The sequence below is a fragment of the Felis catus genome, chromosome C1, assembly GCF_018350175.1.
Source record: "Felis catus isolate Fca126 chromosome C1, F.catus_Fca126_mat1.0, whole genome shotgun sequence".
NCBI classification, from domain to species: Eukaryota; Metazoa; Chordata; class Mammalia; order Carnivora; family Felidae; genus Felis; species Felis catus.
Genome location: NC_058375.1, coordinates 176,684,375 through 176,705,364, shown reverse-complemented (window position 1 = coordinate 176,705,364; position 20,990 = coordinate 176,684,375). Strand labels below are relative to the sequence as shown.

The window sequence follows — 20,990 nt, the reverse complement described above, 5'->3', positions numbered from 1 at the left end:
AAGATACTAGCTAACCAGATCCAACAGTACATTAAAAAAATTATTCACCACAATCAAGTGGGACTTATACCTGGGATGCAAGGTTGGTTTAATGTCCGCAAATCAATGTGATATATTGTGTTAATAAAATAAAGAGAAAGAACCACATGATCCTCTCAATAGATGCAGAGAAAACATTCAACAAAATACAGCATCCTTTCTTGATAAAAAACCCTCAAGAAGGTAGGGATAGAAGGATCATACCTCAAGATCACAGAAGCCATATATGAGAGACCCACTGCTAATATCATCCTCAATGGGGAAAAACTGACAGCTTCCCCCTTAGGTCAGGAACATGACAGGGATGTCCACTCATACCACTGCTATTCAACACAGTATTGGAAGTCTTAGCCTCAGCAATCAGACAACACAAAGGAATAAAAGATACCCAAACTGCCAAGGAGGAAGTCAAACTTGCACTCTTCGCAGATGACATGATATTCTATACAGAAAACCCAAAAGATTCTACCAAAAAACCCAGCTAGAATTGATTCATGAATTCAGCAAAGTTGTAGGATATAAAATCAATGCACAGAAATCAGTTGCATTTCTATACACCAATAATGAAGCAACAGAAAGAGAATTCAAAGAATTGATCCCAGTTACAATTGCACCAAAACTCATAAAATACCTACAAATAAACCTAACCAAAGAGGTGAAAAATCTATGCACTGAAAACTATAGAAAGCTTATAAAAGAAACTTAAGACACACACACACACACACACACACACACACACACACACACACACACACAAAGGAAAAATATTCCATGCTCATGGATTGGAAGAACAAATATTGTTAAAATGTCAATACCACCCAAAGCAATCTACATATTTAATGCCATCCCTATGAAAACAACACCAGCATTCTTCACAGAGCTAGAACAAACAATCCTAAAATTTGTATGGGACCAGAAAAGACCCTGAATAGCCAAAGCAATCCTGAAAAAGAAAACCAAAGCTGGAGGCATCACAATTCTGGATTTCAAGCTGTATTACAAAGCTATAATCATCAAGACAGTATATAGTGGCACAGAAACAGACACTCAGATCGATGGAACAGAATAGAGAACCCAGAAATGGACCCACAAACATATGGCCAACTAATCTTTGACAAAGCCAGAAAGAATACCCAATGGAATAAAGACAGTCTCTTCAGCAAATGGTGTTGGGAAAACTGGACAGCCAAAAGCAGAATGAACCTGGACCATTTTCTTACACCACACACAAAAATAAACTCAAAATGGATGAAAGACCTAAAAATAAAACAGGAAGTCATCAAAATCCTCGAGTAGAAAGCAGGCAAAAACCTCTTTGACTTTGGCCACAGCAACTTCTTACTCAACACATCTCTGGAGGAAAGGGAAACAAAAGCAAAAATGAACTATTGGGACCTCATCAAAATAAAAAGCTTCTGCACAGCAAAAGAAACAATCAGCAAAACTAAAAGGCAACTGACGGAATGGGAGAAGATATTTGCAAATGACATATCAGATAAAAGGTTAGTATCCAAAATCTATAAAGAACTTACCAAACTCATCACCTGAAAAAGAATTCAGTGAAGAAATGGGCAAAAGACATGAACAGACACTGTTCAAAATAAGACATCCATATGGCTAACAGACACATGAAAAAAATGCTCAACATCACTCATCATCTGGGAAATACAAATCAAAACCACAATGAGATACCACCTCACACCTGTCAGAATGGCTAACGTTAACAACTCTGGCAACAACAGATGTTGGTGAGGATGCAGAGAAAGATGATCTCTTTTGCACTGCTGGTGGGAATGCAAAGTGATGCAGCCATTCTGGAAAACAGTATGGAGGTTCCTCAAAAAATTAGAACTAGAACTACCCAACGACCCAACAATTACACTACTAGGTATTTATCCAAAGGATAAAGGTGTGCTGTTTCGAAGGGACACATGCACCCCAATGTTTGTAGCAGTGCTCTCAACAATAGCCAAAGTATGGAATGAGCCCAAATGTCCATCAACAGATGACTGGATAAAGAAGATGTGGTATATGTGTATAAAATGGAGTAGGGGCGCCTGGGTGGCTCCGTCGGTTAAGCGGCCGACATCGGCTCAGGTCACGATCTCACAGTCCGTGAGTTCGAGCCCCGGGTTGGGCTCTGTGCTGACCGCTCAGAGCCTGGAGCCTGTTTCGGATTCTGTGTCTCCCTCTCTCTCTGATCCTCCCCCATTCATGCTCTGTCTCTCTCTGTCTCAAAAATAAATAAACGTTAAAAAAAATTTTTTTTTAAAAATGGAGTATTACTCGGCAATCAAAAAGAATGAAATCTTGCCATTTGCAACTATGTGGATGGAACTAGAGGGTATTATGCTAAGCGAAATTAGTCAAAGACAAGTATCATATGACTTCACTCATATGTGGAATTTAAATACAAAACAGATGAACACAGGAGAAGGGAAGCAAAAATGATATAAAAACAGGGAGGGGGACAAAACATAAGAGACTCTTAAATACAGAGAACTGAGGGTTGCTGGAGGGGTTGTGGGCAAGAGGCATAGAAGAAGACACTTGTTGGGATGAGCAATGGGTGTTATACGTAGGGGGTGAATCACTGCATTCCACTCCTGAAATCATTATTGCACCATACGCTAACTAACTTTGATGTAAATTAAATAAAAATAAATAAAAATTATAATGCATTATAAAAACCGCTATTACAAAACACAGAGGAGGCAGTGTAGAAGAAACCTAGGTCTACTTCACAGAGCCAAATGCATGTGCAGTGAGACCTGAAAGGAGCTGGCCATCCACAAATCATGGGAAGGGCAATGCTGACAGATAGAAGGGCACATGCAACACATGGAAGCATAGAGAATATGCCTTTGCTGGGGATGGAAGCTGGACAGAAAGGAGCAAGATCCTGAATGAACTATCATACCATGGAAGCAAGTTTATAGTTTATCTTACATGCAATGCAGAGTCACTGGAGAAACACATCTAGTTGGGAAAATGCCTGATCACACATAGATATCAGAAAAAGATCTTTGGATTTTAAGGACATTATGTTAAGTGAGAGAAGTCAGACAAAGAAAGATAAATACTGTATGATATCATTCATATATGGAATGTAAAGACAAACTTGTAGAAATCACAGAATAAAATGGTAGTTACTAGGGGATGGAGAAATAGGACAGATGTTGTTTAAAGGTACAAACTTGCAACAAGTAGTAAATAAGTCCTAGAGATCTAATGCATAATATAGCAAATACTGACAACAGTATTGCATAATAATCATTAAACTTGTTATGAGACCAGAACCTAATTATCCCAACCACTAAAGAAAATTATGTAATATGACAGAAACACTTATTATTGCTACAATGGTAACTATATCACAATATATAAATGTATCATTTAACATGCTGTACATCTTTCTTTTTAATTAAAAAAAATTTTTTTACATTTTATTTTTGAGAGAGAGACAGACAGAGCACAAGTGGGGGAGGGGCAGAGAGAGAGAGAGAGAGAGAGAGAGAGAGAGAGAGAGAGAGAGACACAGAATCCAAAGCAGGCTCCAGGCTATGAGCTGTCAGCACAGAGCCCGATGTGGGTCTTGAACCCACAGACCGTGAGATCATGACCTGAGCCGAAGTCAGATGCTCAACCAACTGAGCCACCTAGGTGCCCCATAACATGCTGTATATATCTTAAATTTATGTAATAGGTAAACTGTATTTAAATCAAAATGATCTTTTATAACAATGATTTATTGAGAACTGAAACTAAAGTAATATGGATTTTTAAAAATGTGATTGTATTAATCCAACTCAAAGTGTCTCAACTTATACTGAGGACATGCAAAATTGATGAAGTCCACATTCATAAAATATTCCCATTAAGCCCTGAGGACTGTGTGTGATTCCTGGCACACTAGCTGTAAAGCTAACAATTTTTCTTCCACTTACCAAAAAACAAAGTGGAATACAAGTTAGTGAAAATGACATTTACAGGATTATTCCTCTAGTTTTTTTTTTTTTAAGGTAAAACATTTACAATCTCTGGTATTTTACTAATATTAATACTGTGGTTGAGACTGGTCTAGGTAATAGAACCACACATATTGCTAAGAGGGGAAGAGAACACGGATAAACTAAAGGACATAAAATAGACTTAATGTGACTTGGTGACTGACTGCATGTGGAGAGGAAAAAAAGAAGAATCAGGAATGTAACGGTGTCCCTGGTATCAAGAACACTGTCATATACCCAATAGGGCACAACAAACAATTTGTTGAAGGAATGAACATTTGTAGAATACATTTTTCTAGAGAAAAGTAACCTGAGTGGAATTGAAAACGACTTCTTTATTTTTAAAAATTAAGACTGTGGGTTGTCATCTCACTACATGGGTTAGAAATTATAGTCTTTGGGGCACCTGGATGGTTCACTAGGTTAAGCATCTGATCTCAGCTCAGGTCTTGAACTCAGGGTAGTGGGTTCAAGCCCCAAGTTAAGCTCCATGCTGGGTGTGGGGGCTTAAAAAAAAAAAAAGGAAAGAAATTATAGTCATTGTCTACTAATTTACTTTAGGAAATCCAAAGGAACCTCTATTTTTCTTTCATTTTTTAAATATTACACTTTTATTGAGATACAATTCATAAGCCATACAAATTCTCCCATTTTAAGTGTATAAGACAATGGTTTTCAGTATATTTACAAGGTTATGCAACTATCACAACTAATTTTAGAACAATTTTATCATTCCAAAGAGAAACCCTGTACCCATTAACACCCTCCATTCTCTGCCACCTTTACCCAAGGTGATCACTAATTTACCTTCTGTCTCTATAAATTTGCCTACTTGGGGTTTTTCATATAAATGGAATCATACAATACATAGTTTTTTGTGAGTGGTTTCTTTCACTTAATGTAACATTTTCAAGGCTTATCCATGTTGTACCAGTGCCCCCTTGTTGTTGTTGTTGTTGTTTTGAAGGAGATTTCACGATGTTTGGCTTTAGATGTCTGTGAGATTTTTCCCTAGATCACATGAGATGTGTCAATAGGGAATGGGGGGAGGATTAGGGGGAGAGGGAGAGAGAATTTTAAGCAGGTTCCATACCCACTGCAGAGCAGAGCCCACCATGGGGCTCAATCTCACAAACCATGAAACGATGACCTGAGTTGAAATCAAGAGTCAGACACTTAATCAACTGAGCCATCCAGGTGGCACTCTCCTTCCTTTTTTAATGATTAAGTAATATTCCATTGTATGGCTATATTTTTGAACTATCCTTTCACTGGATGATATATGTTTGGATTTTTTCTACCTTTTGGCTATTATGAATGATGTGGGTATGAACATTCATGTGCAAGTTTTTGTGTGAAATACGTTTCCATTTCTCTTGGGTATGTTCCTAGAAGTGAAATTGCTGGGTAATATGTAACTATTTTTTGAGGAAATGCCAGACTGCAATCTTTACATTTCCTGTATGTTTGCACGTAAAAAGACAAAGAACTGCTGGATTCTTTTTTTTTTTTTTTAATGTTCTTTATTCATTTTTGAGAGGGAGAGAGAGAGAGCAGAGGAGGGGCAGAGAGAGAGAGAGAGAGAGAGAGAGAGAGAGAGAGAGAGAGAGAGAGAGGGGGGGGGGGAGAGAATCCAAGCAGGCTGTCTGTGCAGAGCCTGTTGCGGGGCTCCAACTCACAAACTGGGAGATCATGACCTGAGCCGACATTAAGAGTGGGCCGCTTAAACAACTGAGCCACCCCAGTGCCCCTGCTGGCTTCTGAATTATAGCTGTTATTTTAAGCCAGCTATTAGCTGGTGTTTTAAGGAATAATATTCAAAATAACAGAAAGTAGGTAAAGTTCTGAATAATGTACGGGAATGAAGTGCCCCTGCTTCAAACTTTCCATATCACAAGTTACTCTAAACAAGGAACAGTTGAGCAATAACAATTTATTCACAAAAAGTTTCTCTCTTTAAAGCTACATCTCTGATATATACATGTAAAGATGTTTTAAAAAGTAGTCAAGAAAATATTTCAAGAAAATTAATGTTTTAAGATTTCTAAATTTCCTGCACTGAATACACATAAAACTTGTAATACTTCTAATGTAAATATATTATTTTAGTTTGTATTAGAGTGCTACCTCAGGTGATGCCTAAAGATATAAGTCTTAGCTGCTGATTAATCCAAACATGTTATTTCACTGCCTGACCTGATAAATAGCTAGTGCACAGGATTGCAAAAAGATCACTTGAAGAAATGGGTTCTAAAAAAGCTATCAAACATAAGAATCATTAAATGTAGAATTTCTTTTCTTAAAGTGAACATGGCTAGTAGTTCTGGAACAACATTTCACAGTAGGCGATTATTGCATCAGATCAATGGGGCTAATTTAGGAGCATTTTCTAAATGAGTTACAGTTGGGATAGCAATAAATGATAAAGAGGTCTGCCAACAAATTAAATCTTCACTTCAACTCAGGCAAAGTAAAATTCATTTTCAAAAAAAGAACCCATTGTGAAAACAATGGATGAAAAATTTTTTAAATTGTGGTAATTAAAAATTAAGGATCTTTGTTTTTAAAGAAACTCAATTTTTAAATACTGTATTTTCTACAGCAAATAGTTTTTAGTTTAGTTTGTTTTCTCCACCATTTCATCAATCCTGTATTCTTTTCTAAAAGAGATTTTCTTTTCACTTCTTGAAGTTTTGCATATATTTTGCCCTAAGGCTGAAAGCTTAACAAGTGCTAAAAATACACACACATACCCCCATATGTTTTCTATCTAGGTCACACAAAGTTGGAGCATCTGGATGTGCCAAGTAAGAATCTGACTCTAGTCAGTACGATGACAGTGCAAAAACACCTCAATAAAAAATATATTATTACATGCACATTAAGTAATTGATTGACATTAGCCAAATATATCTTGTCACTCTTCCTATTTCATTGACATATACTATTTGAAGGAAGTGATTAGATGAGATACTCAGTATTAAAGTAGTAAGCCTCAACTGTGAAGTCAATTTGCAATAGCAGGAAAAAGGAGGCTGCACACAGGTGATGTACAATTAACTAAAAAATGCACTGCTACTAACACTGCCTGACCAAAGGTGACTCATTCTAGAATATGAAATAAAAAGTATACATATTGGCCTAGACTGCAATCAAACCTTTGAAACAGATAATATGCACAGATATACTAATAAGTTCCCACCTGAATTTCTTTTAAAAAGCTTTAACTACTTCCAATATAATTATCACTACTGCTAAAAGAATATCACATTGTATTAACATCATAAACATTCATATGACTTGATTCTTGCTACGTACCCACAGACTAAAAAAGGAAGAGTAAAATTTATTCAACACAAGTCTGAATTTAGTATCTCTTATCCTTACTTTTACTCAGCTTCAATGTCTCTTATTTTATATTCATTTTTTGAAATAGAGTATACATAATAATTTTTCCTGAAGATTACAAAGAAATTAGTACCAGTAACTTCACCTATGGGAGGGGAGGCTTATAGGAGCTAATTAAGAGTAATTTTTTCACTGTACCTTTTCTTATTTTTTTTTGGTTTTTGAACCCTGTAAAGATAGGATTTTTCAAAAAGTTAAATAAAAATTTAAAAACATGAAATTAATCTTTACATAACTTTCAAAGGAAGATTGTAGACACTCTTTGTGGTCTTTAAAACAAGAAAGATTATTTCCAAGATTTGATTAATCTTATTAGAAATGTTTTTCTAATAATCTTTCAGATTAGCCTTTCTGAAAGCGCTTTCATCTTGGAACCCTGAACCATCACTTCCATCCATATTTAACTTTACAGAAAAGGTTATGTGCAAATCAAGCTGCTTTTGCTTTGTAACTATTTGATTTCAGCTTTTCCTCTTTATTCTCACTGAATAGAATACCTTTTCTATTACAATTTATTTTTCATGAGATATTTCTTCTCCAAACCTGCTGATACTTCTAAGTGAAGCTATCCCAACCATCTCGTCTGCAATGCAACTCCATCCTGCACATGGTTCTCTAGTTCTCTTCGCAGATAAAGACCAACAATGAATAGAAAATCCAGACAGAAGATCAATAAGGAAATGGAAGACCTGAACATTACAGACCAAACAGACCTAACAGACCTATACAGAACAATCCACTCAACAGCAGAATACATCATCTTCTCAAGGTCACATGGATCTTTCTCCAGGACAGATCAAGTATTAAGACAAAACAAGTCTTAACAAATTTAGGCAGATTAAAACATATCAAGGAATTTTTTCTGACCACAATGGAATGAAACTAGAAATCAACAGGAAGAAAAGTAGAAACGTCACAGTATGTGGAAATTAAATAACACACTCCTAAACAACCACTGAGTCAAAGACACAAGAATATCAGAAAATAAGGTAAATGAAAGACAATGTACCAAAACTTATGGGATGCAGTAAAAGCAGTACACTTTATCCAGAGCAATAACACATTAAAAAAGAAAGATGTCAAATAAACAACCTAACTAGCCCAACCAACCAACTTTTCTAGCACCTGAAGGAGCTAGAAAAACAATAAAATAAGAGCAAAGTTAGCAGAAGGAAGGAAATAAAGATTAGAACAGAACAGAAATAAATTAAAGAGAAAATAGAAAAACAGCAGAAAAAAAACCTAAGAGTTGTTTTTTTTGATACAGTATATTAACAAAATAAAGGATAAAAATTGCATGATTATCTCAACAGGTGCAGAAAAAGCATTTGATAGAACTCAACACCATTTCATGATTAAAACTCAATAAACTAGGAATAGGAGGAAAGTACCTCAACATAATAAAAGCCATCTATGAAAATCCCATAGCAGTCATTACACTCCATGGTAAAAAACTAAAAGTTTTTTTTTTTTTTTTGAGATCAGGAACAAGACAAGGATGCCTGTTTCTGCCACTTCTATTCATCATACAACTTAAAGTCCTGGCTAAAGCAATTAGGCAAGAAAAAGAAATAAAAGGCATCCAAACCAGAAAGGAAGAAGTAAAATTGTCCATGTTTGCAGATGACATGATCCTATACATAGAAAACCCTGAAGACTCCATCAAAAACCTGTTAGGGGGTACGTAAGTGGCTCAGTTGGGTTAACATCTGACGCTTAATTTCAGCCCAGGTCATGATCTCATGGTTCATGGGTTTGAGACCCATGTTGGGCTCTGCACTGACAGCACAGAGCCTACTTGGAATTCTCTCTCCCTTTCTCTTTGCCTCTCCTCTGCTCTTTCTCTCTCTCAAAATACCAAAAATATCATATTAAAAAAAAACTTAGAACTAATAAATTCAGTAAAGTTGCGAGACACAAAATCAACATACAAAACCAGCTACGTTCCTATCCACTAACAGTGAGCTATCTGAAAAAGAATTAGAAAAACAATCCCATTTACAAGAGCACCAAAAAGGAAAAAAATACTTAGGAATAAATTTAAAAGGTGAAAGACTTGTAGGCTGAGAACTATAAAACACTGACAAAAGAAATTAAAGATGACAAATGGGAAGGCATCCTGTGTTCATGGATCAGAAGATTTAGTATTATTAAAATGTCCATATTACCCAAAGCACTCTACAAATTCAATGCAATTCCTACCAAAAATCCTAATGACATTCTTCATAGAAATAGAAAAACACAATTCTAAAACTCATGGAACCACAAAAGACCACAAACAGCCAAATCAATCCAGAGGTAAAGAACAAAACTGGAGACATCACACTACCTACTTTCAAAATATATTACTACAGTAAACACAACAGTATGGTACTGGCATAAAGACAATCATAAAGGCAGACGGAAAAGAGTAGAAAGCCCAGAAATAAATCCATGCATATATGGTCAACTGATATCTGATGAGGGTGTCAAGAACACACAATGCATAAAGGAGAGTCTCTTCAACCAACAGGGCTGGAAAAATGATATCCATATACAAAAGAACGAAGTTGGACCCTTATCTTACATTATACATAGAAATCAATTTAAAATGAATTAAAGACTTAAATATAAGACCAAAAATTGTAAAACTCCTAAAAGAGAAGACAGGAGAAAATCTTCATGATGCTGATCTTGGCAATGATTTCTTTGATATTACACCAAAAGCACAAGCAACAAAGAAAAACAGACAAGAGGGACTAATCAAACTAAAATGCTTCTGCACAGCTAAGGAAGCTATCAACAGAATGAAAAGGCAACCCATGGAATGGTAGAAAACATGTACAAACTATATATCTAATGATTAATCTCCAAAGTATGTAAGGCACTCCTACAACTCCCTAACAAAAACACTAATACCAACGAAAAAATGGGTGAAGACCTTGAACAGACATTTCTCCAAAGAAAATATAAAAGGCCATCAGATATGTGAAAAAATGCTCAATCTCACTAATCATCAGGTAAATGCAAATTAAAACCACAATGAGGTATCACCTCACACCTGTCAGGATGGCTATTATCAAAAACTGAAAAGATAAATATTGAGGAAGATGTGGAAAAACTGGAACCCTTGTATACTATTCATGAGGATGCAAATACTATGGAAATAGTATGGAGGTACCTCAAAATATTAAAAACAGAACTACTATATGATCTAGGAATCCAAACTCATGACAGAGTATTTATTCAAAGGAATTGAAAGCAGGCTCTGAAAGTGGTATTAGCACTCACATTCACTGCAGTATTACATACAACAGCCAGGATGTGGAAACAACTTAAATGTCCACTGACAGATCAATGGTTAAAGAAAATGTAGTATATCCATTTGATAGAATATTATTCAGCCTTAAAAAAGGAAATTCTGTAATATGTGACAACATGGAGGATTCTTGGGGATATTATGCCAAGTGAAATAAGCCAGTCACAGAAAGACAAATACATGATTCTGCTTATATGAGGCATTTAAAATAGTTAAGTTCATTAAATCAAAGAATGGAATGGTAGTTATCCAGGGGATGGGGGGGAGGGGAAAATAGGGAGTTATTAATGAATGGGCATCAAATTTCAGTTAAACACAATTAAGTTCTAAAGATCTGCTGTGTAACATTGTACCTCTAGTCAACAATATTGCACCGTATACTAAAAAGATTAAGAAGTAGCTCTCATGTTAAGTGTTCTTGACAAAATAATGTTTAGAAAGAAAGAGATAAACACCAAATCCAGAGATTCTGAGCTTCTAATACTCCCATCAGCTGGCTCCTGGTGTTTCCCTGATGGTACTTCTCTTCCCAAGCATCCTGTTTTATTCAGGCAAATGTCCTGGTGATAGATAACCTTATTTTCTAATTTTATGCCTTTTTTTTGAGAGAGAGAGGGAGAGAGAAAGTGTATGCCCGCATAGGGGTGGGACAGGTAGGGGGGAGAGGGAGAGACAGAGAGAGACAGAGAGAGAGACAGAGAGAGAGACAGAGAGACAGAGAGAGAGAATCTTAAGCAGGATCCATGCCCATAACACAGTGCAACACGGGGCTTGATCTCACAACCTTGAGGTCATGACCTGAGCCAAAATCAAGAGTTGGAGGCTTAACCAACTGAGCAGCCAGGTGCCCATTGTGCCTCTTTTTAAAAACAAGCAGTAAGTTTTGGGGGGCCTGGGGGGCTCAGTCGGTTGAGCGCCTGACTTCGGCTCAGGTCATGATCTCGCGGTTTGTGAGCTCGAGCCCCGCATCGGGCTCTGTGCTGACAGCTCAAGGCCTGGAGCCTGCTTCAGATTCTGTGTCTCACTCTCTCTCTGCCCCTCCCCTGCTCATGCTCTGTCTCTGTCTCAAAAATAAAAAAACACTTAAAAAAAAAAAAAACAAGCAGTAAGGTTTAAAGCTAACAACTAACATCCAACTTGGAGATGATTAACTTTCCTTTCTTAATTGACTAGTTACCAAAACCTTTATTGATGAGGTAACAATAACTTCACTTCAAAACCTCATTTTTTGTTTGTATTAGATTCTTTTTAAAGTGAAATCAAAATTATGTCAGAGTAATACATGAAGGTAACTACATATTAAAAGTGAAAGTCAGATACACCCATCCAGGGATATAAAAGGGATGTAGCATTATCATTTTCCTAGGCATGTAAATTAAATAAATCAGATACCCTCAGATCTTTTGTGTTCATTTTCCACATGCAGTCAGTCAACCAGTCTCATTGATTCTTCCTTATAATTGCTATCACAGACACCCTTTGCTTTCTTTGTCAATGTATTTATCCTTATTCAGGCCCAAGGTGCCTGGACTTTTGTTACAGCTTAAAGCTGTAACACTTACTGCTCAAAGCCTCCTACAATTCTTTCCTGCACACTACTGCCAAACTAATGTCAGAGTTAACACCTTGATCATTTCCCTATTCCCAATTTTCTATTAAAAAGAAACAAAAAAGATTCAGCCTAGCATTCTTTTATATTCTTTTTATATTCTTTTATAATCTAGCCTCAAATTATCTTTCACTTATCTATCTTCCTCTACTTCTCTATATAAAATACCTGACTCACCTAAACTGATTTAACTGCCTCTAAATGTGCTCTGTACTTACCTACCTATACCTTTTATCTTCACATTATTTCTCTACCTAGAATGATTTGATCCATTTATCCATATTAGCAAATTCTATAATATAGACTCACCCACCTGGGGCGGGGGGGGGGGGTCCTAGATGAAATTACAAGTTGTGTCTACTTCACTACAGGTTGTGTCTACTTCAATAATATCCACATCTGCCTAGAGACCAAAGTCAGCCCTCCCTTTTCTCAGACTTTCTATGAGTTCCCCAGAAGGAAAAGGAAGTGTTTCAGGTCTAAGAGCCGATACTTGCTATTTTGCTACCTCTCTGTTCCAGTTGCTGTCTTTAATCTTTAGTGACCTCATCAGCCTGTATCATAAGTGCTTAACTACCTACATTCACAATTTAGTATGCACTAGTGCCACTCATGTGATGGAGCACTCCTGTCCTCCATGCTCTGAACCCTTGATTACATTCATTTACCACCTATTTTTTTTGAGCACCTACATGAAATACTACTATAGGCTCTAGGAGTACAGCAGTGAGACAGTAGTAAAACACCTTTCCTCTCATGGAAATTATATTCTAGAGAAGAGAAAGACAATAAATCAAGATAAGTACAATATATAGCATATTAGATGGTTATGAGTTTTAAGAAGAAAAATAGAGCAGGAAAATGTGTGTGGGACAGGGGAAATGACTGCAATTTTAGGGTGGCTAAAGAAAGCCTGAGAAGTTTTAAAAGATGAGATTGAGCCAAATGTATACAAAAATCTTCTAGGCAAAGGAACTACAAACACAAAGGTCCTGAATTGGAAGTATGACTAACAAGTTCAAGGAACAACAAAGAGGCTAGTTCAACTGAAACAAAGTGAGTAAAAGGAAAGAAATAAATGACATCAGATGAAATGGTGAATCAGATCATCTACAAAAGGGAAGCAAACTACAGGCCAAGGGGCTGACTGCCTTTAAATTTTCTGTTCTAAGTTTTCCAGTCTGTGGCTGCTTTCATGCTACAAAGGCAAAGCTGAAGAGTTGTAAGAGACTGTATAGCCCCCAAACCCCAAAATATTTACTATATGATTCTTTTTTTTAAACAAAGTTTACTGACCTGGATGTAAAATAGGCCATTTACAAAGGCTTTGATTTTACTCTGATATGGAAACTCATTAAAGAGGAGTTGCATGATCTGACTTACATTTTTACAGAATCACTCTAGTTATTGGGCAGTAAACAGACTTAAAACAGCAAAGAAGGAAGTGGAGAGATCCAATTAGGATACTATTAAAAAAACCCAGGTGAGAGATGATGGTGGCTTGAACCACAGTGGTAGTCACTGACATGGTGAAATCTGGTTAGGTTTTACATATATTTTGAAGGTAGGCCTACAGAATTTACTCTTGAATCAAAGTGAAAGAGAATCAATAGTCAAGGATAATCTTAAGGCATTTGGTTTGCCACCTAGAAATACAGAATTCTCATATATTGATGGGAAAGGCTGTGGAAAAAGTTCCAGAAGAGGAGATACAAAGCTCAGTTTTTGACAAGTTAAATGTGTCAAATTATCATTACCAAATACGCAGAGGATTTCTGGGTGGTAATCGGAGTTTGGAGTTCAGGGGAGAGTTATAGAATGGAGATAAAAATTTAGGAGTCATCAATGGATAAATGATATGTAAAGTCATTTGAATAAGCACACTATGAAAATGTGTATATATACACACACACATATATACAAGAGAGTAAACTGTAGGACACTAAAAGTTTAGAAGTTAGGATATGAAATGCAACTAGAGGACTGATGTAGAGAGAGAGGAAAAAAACAAGTTGTGCAGACTTAGAAGCCAAGTTAAAAAGTGTTTCAAGGATGAGAAGATCAACTGTGGCAAATGCTAACTAAGATAAGGACTGAGAAGTGACTACTGGATTTAGCAATGTGGAGGTAAATGGTGTCCCTGACAAGAGCAGTTTTGGGAGAGTGGTAGAGAAAAACTGAGAGAAAATAGGTTCAAAAGAGAATGGGAGGACAGTAATTGGAGACAATGAATAAAGACAACTATTTCTAGAAGAGGTGCCCAAGTCAGCTTTTCCTAGGAACGTGGGGAGTACATCCATAGTGATGGAAGGGAAGGCTGATGTATGGACACAGCTGCAGATAGGTGGATAGATTTGTGGAAGTCCTTTCCTGATTGCCTCAATTTTCTCACTAAAATAGGGTGTAAGGTCAGATGACAGTGAAGACGGAAAAGAAGGTGTTGGCTGTCTGAGGACAGGACAGATGAAATGGCCATTTGGGACCTTGCCAATCAATGTGTAGTTCATGGACAGCAGCAACCACATCATTTGGAGGCTTGTTGAGAATGTACAATCTCAGGCCCTTTCTAACTTACTAAATCAGAATCTGCATCCTGAAATCCCAGGTGATCTACATACACATTACAGTCTGTTTAAAGCACTGATGTAGGAGATCAGGAGAGAAAAATGCACTAGAGAAACACAGTATGACTGCCAGGCAGCACTAAAATTAGTGATCATGAATTTAAAGTCATGATGGGTGTGTATTTTCTTCTACAACATTCAGCTTGGTTCAGGCACCAAGAGGACAAAAAGATGGCTTTCACCAGGATTTGGTTAGTCAAACAAGCACAGTTCAGTGAGAGAGAAGCAAGAAACTAAGGGAGTACCCAAGGACAGCATGGTAATTATGGACCTTATAATTTAAGCAGAGAAATGAGGAAAAAATGGATAAAAAACAATTAAAAGATGGTAGGATCAATGGATCCAGTAGAGTCTGAAGGTTGCTGGATGGAATAAGCTGGGGACACAGGAGGTCATGGTCAGAGAGTGAAATACTTAACAATGAAATTACGGAGGAAGTGGTTTTTGGCAATTACAAAGTCTATGGTATAGCCACTGGAATTAATAGCTACAGTAGGGTGGAAAGAACAATCACTGGAGAAAAGGTAAAAGATTTGAGAAGCTAGAAAGGACTATGTGGATACTGAAATCACTGAGTGATAGTGATCTAGGGATCTAAAGACATGAAATTAAAATCTGAATGAGATTTTGGGTTGGAGAGAAAAAGGAATGGTCTGGAAGTTGCAATGAGGAACAAGGAAGTGAGAAACAGATGAGAGAAATCAGTCACCATTTGAAAGGGCTGCAGAGGATATAGTGTTATCAGGGAAAGTCAGATTCCAGAGCAAGAAAAGGCTAAGGACACAGAGGATTTTACTTGTGACTAATCATGAAATGGGACATTTCAGGACATGGGGATGTGTAAGAGACAAATGATTTGGATGAGAAAAAGAGGCCAGGGTGATAAAGAATGAGTTGAGAGACTCAGCCTTCTTGAGTTGATTGACACAAAAGGGAATAGAAACATGATGAGATTAGGGCTGGCAGTCCCAAAGCACTTCACAGTTGCAAGACTGTGACTCTTAAGGGAAAGACTAGAGAGGCCTTGCCAGGATTGAGAGTTCTGGAAATACCATCTAACACATACAGATAAAAGCATGGAGGAGAGAGAGATGGTCTTAAAGATTCCCTGTTGATAACTACCATTGGACATCTACACCTCACTGCTCTGGGCTCTCATCTGGCTCCTATCAATAAAAAAACCTAAGGAGAAGTGTTGCTTTCTGTCCAGATCAGATACCTTCACTTACTCCTAGGGTTTTTTTCAGAAATTCTGCTGACCCTCTCCTGCCTCACCATCTACATTTAGTATGGAACTGAATTCCAGCTATAAAGAGGTTTTAAGTTTATTTTCATGAAGCTCTTAGGCTTTAGGCAAGTTCTCTAAACATTTTGTTACAGGTAAAGTGACATTTTATCTATTCAGAGCAAGAAAGAACTCTTGTTCATGGGGGTCAGACCTATCTCCACACACACTGATCTACACCAGCATCAGCTCCAGTCCAGCCAAGACATTTGTTAAACATCCACAGAAAGATACAGATCAAAATACATCCACCATGAAGTCTTCCTTGACTATTCTAGCCTGAAGTGACCTTTCCCTTTTCATAGTATTTACCAATATCATTTGATAATCAGTAACTTTTCATTATTCTTTTCATCTATTTAAACGTTCATACACTTTCACATCTTCCTCACTTATTTTGTAAACTCCTATCATGTAATTATTCCATAGGCTATCACATAATTATTCCATAGCACATACTCAAAGCTTTGTATCTAGTAGCTGTGGAAAAGCTATAGCAAAGGAGAATAAATATTGCATTAAGAGCTAAGAGAATTGAACTTTAGCTCATCTTATGCTACATTAAACATTTAAGTTATTAGGCAATCCACTCACATGGTCACGTGAAGATAAAATGGGAAGGGATAGAGATAAAAATACTCTATTTGCTAAAAGGTTTAAGACAGGACAAAAAAGATTTTCAGTGGTCTTTTCTAGATGTAAAGACCTAAAAATCTAGGAGGCATAAATGCTTATATTTTGTGATTTGATATATAAATCACCTTCTTAGAACTTCTAAGTGATGGAAATGTGAAGCTCCAATTTTTTAAGAAATGAAGTGCTTAAGATTTATGTAGACATCCTTAAAAATCAAAGAGGTTTAGAGTTGAAAAGGGCCTTAGAGATCATGTGATCAACTTTTACTGGCCTAAGCTCAAAAAGCTAGATTTGTGCAGAATTCTCTGGAAATTACTGATCAGAAGAGAAATCTACAGTTTTGAAGTAGAGAAATGTATTAGGATATATAGTAACTGTAAGATGTATTTGGTTAGAGAATTTGTAAAGGAATAATCATATAGTTCCATTTAACTAAGTTAATAGAAACAAAATATGTTAAATTAATAACTTAAAGACTATGTCCCTGTCAAGTGTTTCCCACTCACTGTCCCTCCATGCAATCTTTATGTATTTCCTAACTAGTTCTAATGAAGACATATCAACGACTTACATGCCAAGAAAAGAGACTAGAACAGTATATATGAATACAAGTGAGAATATACTCTGTAAATATCTAAGAGGTCACTGAAGAATCTAAAAGGATGAATCCTCATATTATATAAAATGAATCCTTTTTTGAGGATTCATCCTATTGGATTCTCCAGTGACGCCTGTTCTGAAAGAGTCCAGAGTGTTCAAAACTGGAGCTTTATAAATTTTTGTGATTTTGATTTTAGCACCATGTATTTCATTTAGTATTTTACTGTGTGCTATGCACTGAGTATTAAGGGGAATATGAATTAGATGCAGTTCTCCCTCCCACAAGAGTCTGCTGAGAAGGAAAGACATTACACAAATCATTGCCAACAAAGCAAAAATGACATAACAGAAATATGAAATCATGTTACAGAAGACGACGAAGAATAACTATGTCTTGCTGGGGATAGGGGAAGAATTCAGAGATTCCTTCAATATAGATAGTATGGATAAACATCAAGATAAAAAATAAACTACAGTAGGGATGCCTGGGTGACTCATTCCACTGAATATCTGACTACTGATTTCGGCTCTGGTCCTGATCTTAACGGTTCGTGAGATCAAGCCCTGTGTTGGGCTCTGTGCTGACAGCACGGAGTCTGCTTGGGATTTCCTGTTTCCTTCTCTCTCTGCCCCTTTCCACTCATGTGTGTGTGTGTGTGTGTGTGTGTGTGTGTGTGTGTGTGCTCTCTCTCTCTCTCTCTAAATAAATAAATTAAAAATAAAAACAATAAACAAGCTTAAAAAAACTACTATAAAATGTGACGTATGTATGTCTTTCATCTTTTCTATATAATAGTTAACAGAAACTAGGTGAAAAGTAAAAGAATATAATAAAGAAAAAAACAGAACCATTTAAAGAATTTAGTTATCACTAATTTGCAGGCAGCAAAAAACAAAACACAACATCACCAAAAAATCCCAACCAACCAATCAAGACTGATAATCAAACTCAAGCTAACCTGAAAACTATATCTGAATGGACCTCCACCTTCATTAATTAAAAACAAAACAAAACAAAAAACAAAACCCACTCAAACTTTCACAGTTGGAACTAGAAGAAAGAAAGGGAATTTAAGGAAAGGGCATTTGAACTACAGTCTTGAACTGGAATTTCCTGTTGACTATACTGCCTCCATAACCTTGCTTGGGATGTGGGTAATACTGGCCCAACTGTGGACTTTTTCTTGATTCCTCATATAGTACAGCTGAAACAAAACTGAGACATTTAACAATATTTGTGTAAAAGGCTAAGAGTTACAAAAAAAAATAATAATAATACAATGAACAAAGAGAATATCATGAATGTTGGGGATACATATTATAAACTACTACTTTTTAATCTTCAGTTTATAATCTAATAAACATGTCCCTTCTTTCTCATTCTTGGTCACCCCCTTCCTCCTACATCTTCAGCCACCACCACAAAAGAGTACCCTCCTAGCGACCCAGAAAACTATGTCAAGAGAGGAAGCCACTACACACACTACCAAATCTCTATGGCCAGTTTTCTGGGTTTCTGTTTCCAGCTAAGGTCCTGCCTCTTCCCAGATTGACTGATGCCAGAGATATTCAACTCTTCAAAGCTGTGTCATCATTCTTCCAGACCTTAAAAATAAACTGATCCCAATAAGCCTTCAGACTAATGTGACATGGAGGTAGGGTAGGTAGATGGAAAGTCACTCCTTAATTACTATTCTCTTGTAACAGTTAAAACCTTCTAGTATCAATGATAATCCAATTCAGCTTTTCAATACCTGTGGGCCTCTAATTATCAAGACAAAATTCAATTCAAAACAATTTTTACAACCATAAATAGTATTTTAGGCAGAAGAAAACATTCACAAAAACCAACAACCATGAAATATGAAAGTACCCCTTATTTGAAATCACAATTTAACATTATATTCTAAACTAGTCATCTACAGAACTATTCATGCATATATGAAAGAGCTAGAATACTAAATTGGTTTCATATAATCACACTGAGAAAATTTTTTAGTTCTAGGAAATAACTACATTATAAATGAAAATATACACAGCAGGACTTAAGAGGAATTCAGTTATTACAACTAAAGCTGAAGACTATAGTGCTTGTTTAAGGAATGGCTCTAACATTTCTCCAAATAATATCTACTTTAAATAAAGTCACTGAATCCACTTGTAAATTATTTCCCTTTGGCTGTCTCATTATTCAATATGCTTTCAAGGAACATGGTGATGAAAGAAGAAAAATACCTCTTTCTAACATAACCATACTGGCAAGAACATCAACATTATCAGTATTCAAAGAATGTCTTGGCAGGTTAAACCTTCATAAAAAGAAGGAACACTATCTAATCCAAGATGTCAAAATAGCAATAGTACTTCTCATATTATGTGCAATATGATTGTTTGTTTATAAAGCGGAAAAAAATTTCAAGAAAAGATGTCAATATAGTCATGTTTAAATTTCAAGCAAAGGCAAAAAATTCTTCTGAAAAGCACGTAAAGAATGATAAACATGTTTAAAAGAAAAAGGCTAAGAGGAGAGCAGGACTCAATGTTCAAGGAGATTTATGATATGTGCCACTGCCATTCTGGGAGGTTTAACAATATATTTCAGCATTTGAGGCACAACAGCACTACTAAGAAAGAAAAAAGTGGCACAATAATTTGTACTAAGAGAAGGAAGCTTGAAGACAGAGTGCTTGTTCTAATTCAGTCTTGATCTTGTGTAATAATACTAATACTTAATTTTACTGTAAGATTTTTGATAATCTCACATTATTTTCATGGTAAAATACTCTCAGCATACTCTTTAGGATTTGAACTGAATCTGAAATTACTGAAGGCTATCAAGGGACTTGTGTTTATTCAATGTAAGTTCAGATGTGCTGTCCTCAAAAAATAATGAAATGCAGCATATTATAAAATACTACCTTCCATTCTCAAAAGATAATGCCTGTACTGGTGATCATACAGTGGTTGGAAAATAATATAAACTTAACCAAAAATTAGAAAATATATATATTTGACTTTAAATATTCATTTCTATTACATGAGGCAGAAATCTTGTTTTATTCTATTTTCTCCTTATTGTTGCTTTTCTTTAAAAACAAGAAGTTCCTATCTTCATATTTTACCTTTTTCATATGTTTTCCCTTCCCAATCACTTTCTTCTGTCCTTGATCTTTTCTTAACTTGGGTATATTCAGCTTTTAATTGCTAAATGCCCTTTGGATAAAGAGGTCATAGGGTTATTTATACTACCGGGATGAGCCTCCATCTATCAACATCCTGAGGAATCATAGCATGGTAGAGCAGGAAGAGATCTCAAGGTATCATGTGGTTGAGTTCTATGGTAGCAGGAATAGGTGGCTGACTAATCTTAATGTTTTTCTTTCTTTTCTGTTTTTTTTAAAATGACCAAAGATTTTGATCATAAATATTCCACCATGGTTTGGTTTAAGACAGAATCATCTTAATAACAAGTAAATAGACA

General features: G+C 36.1%; 1 protein-coding gene across 1 annotated transcript in view; it reads right to left on the bottom strand.

The window, feature by feature from the left end:
* Window positions 1-20,990, bottom strand: part of PMS1 (PMS1 homolog 1, mismatch repair system component) — a 92,302-nt gene that overhangs the window by 39,560 nt on the left and 31,752 nt on the right.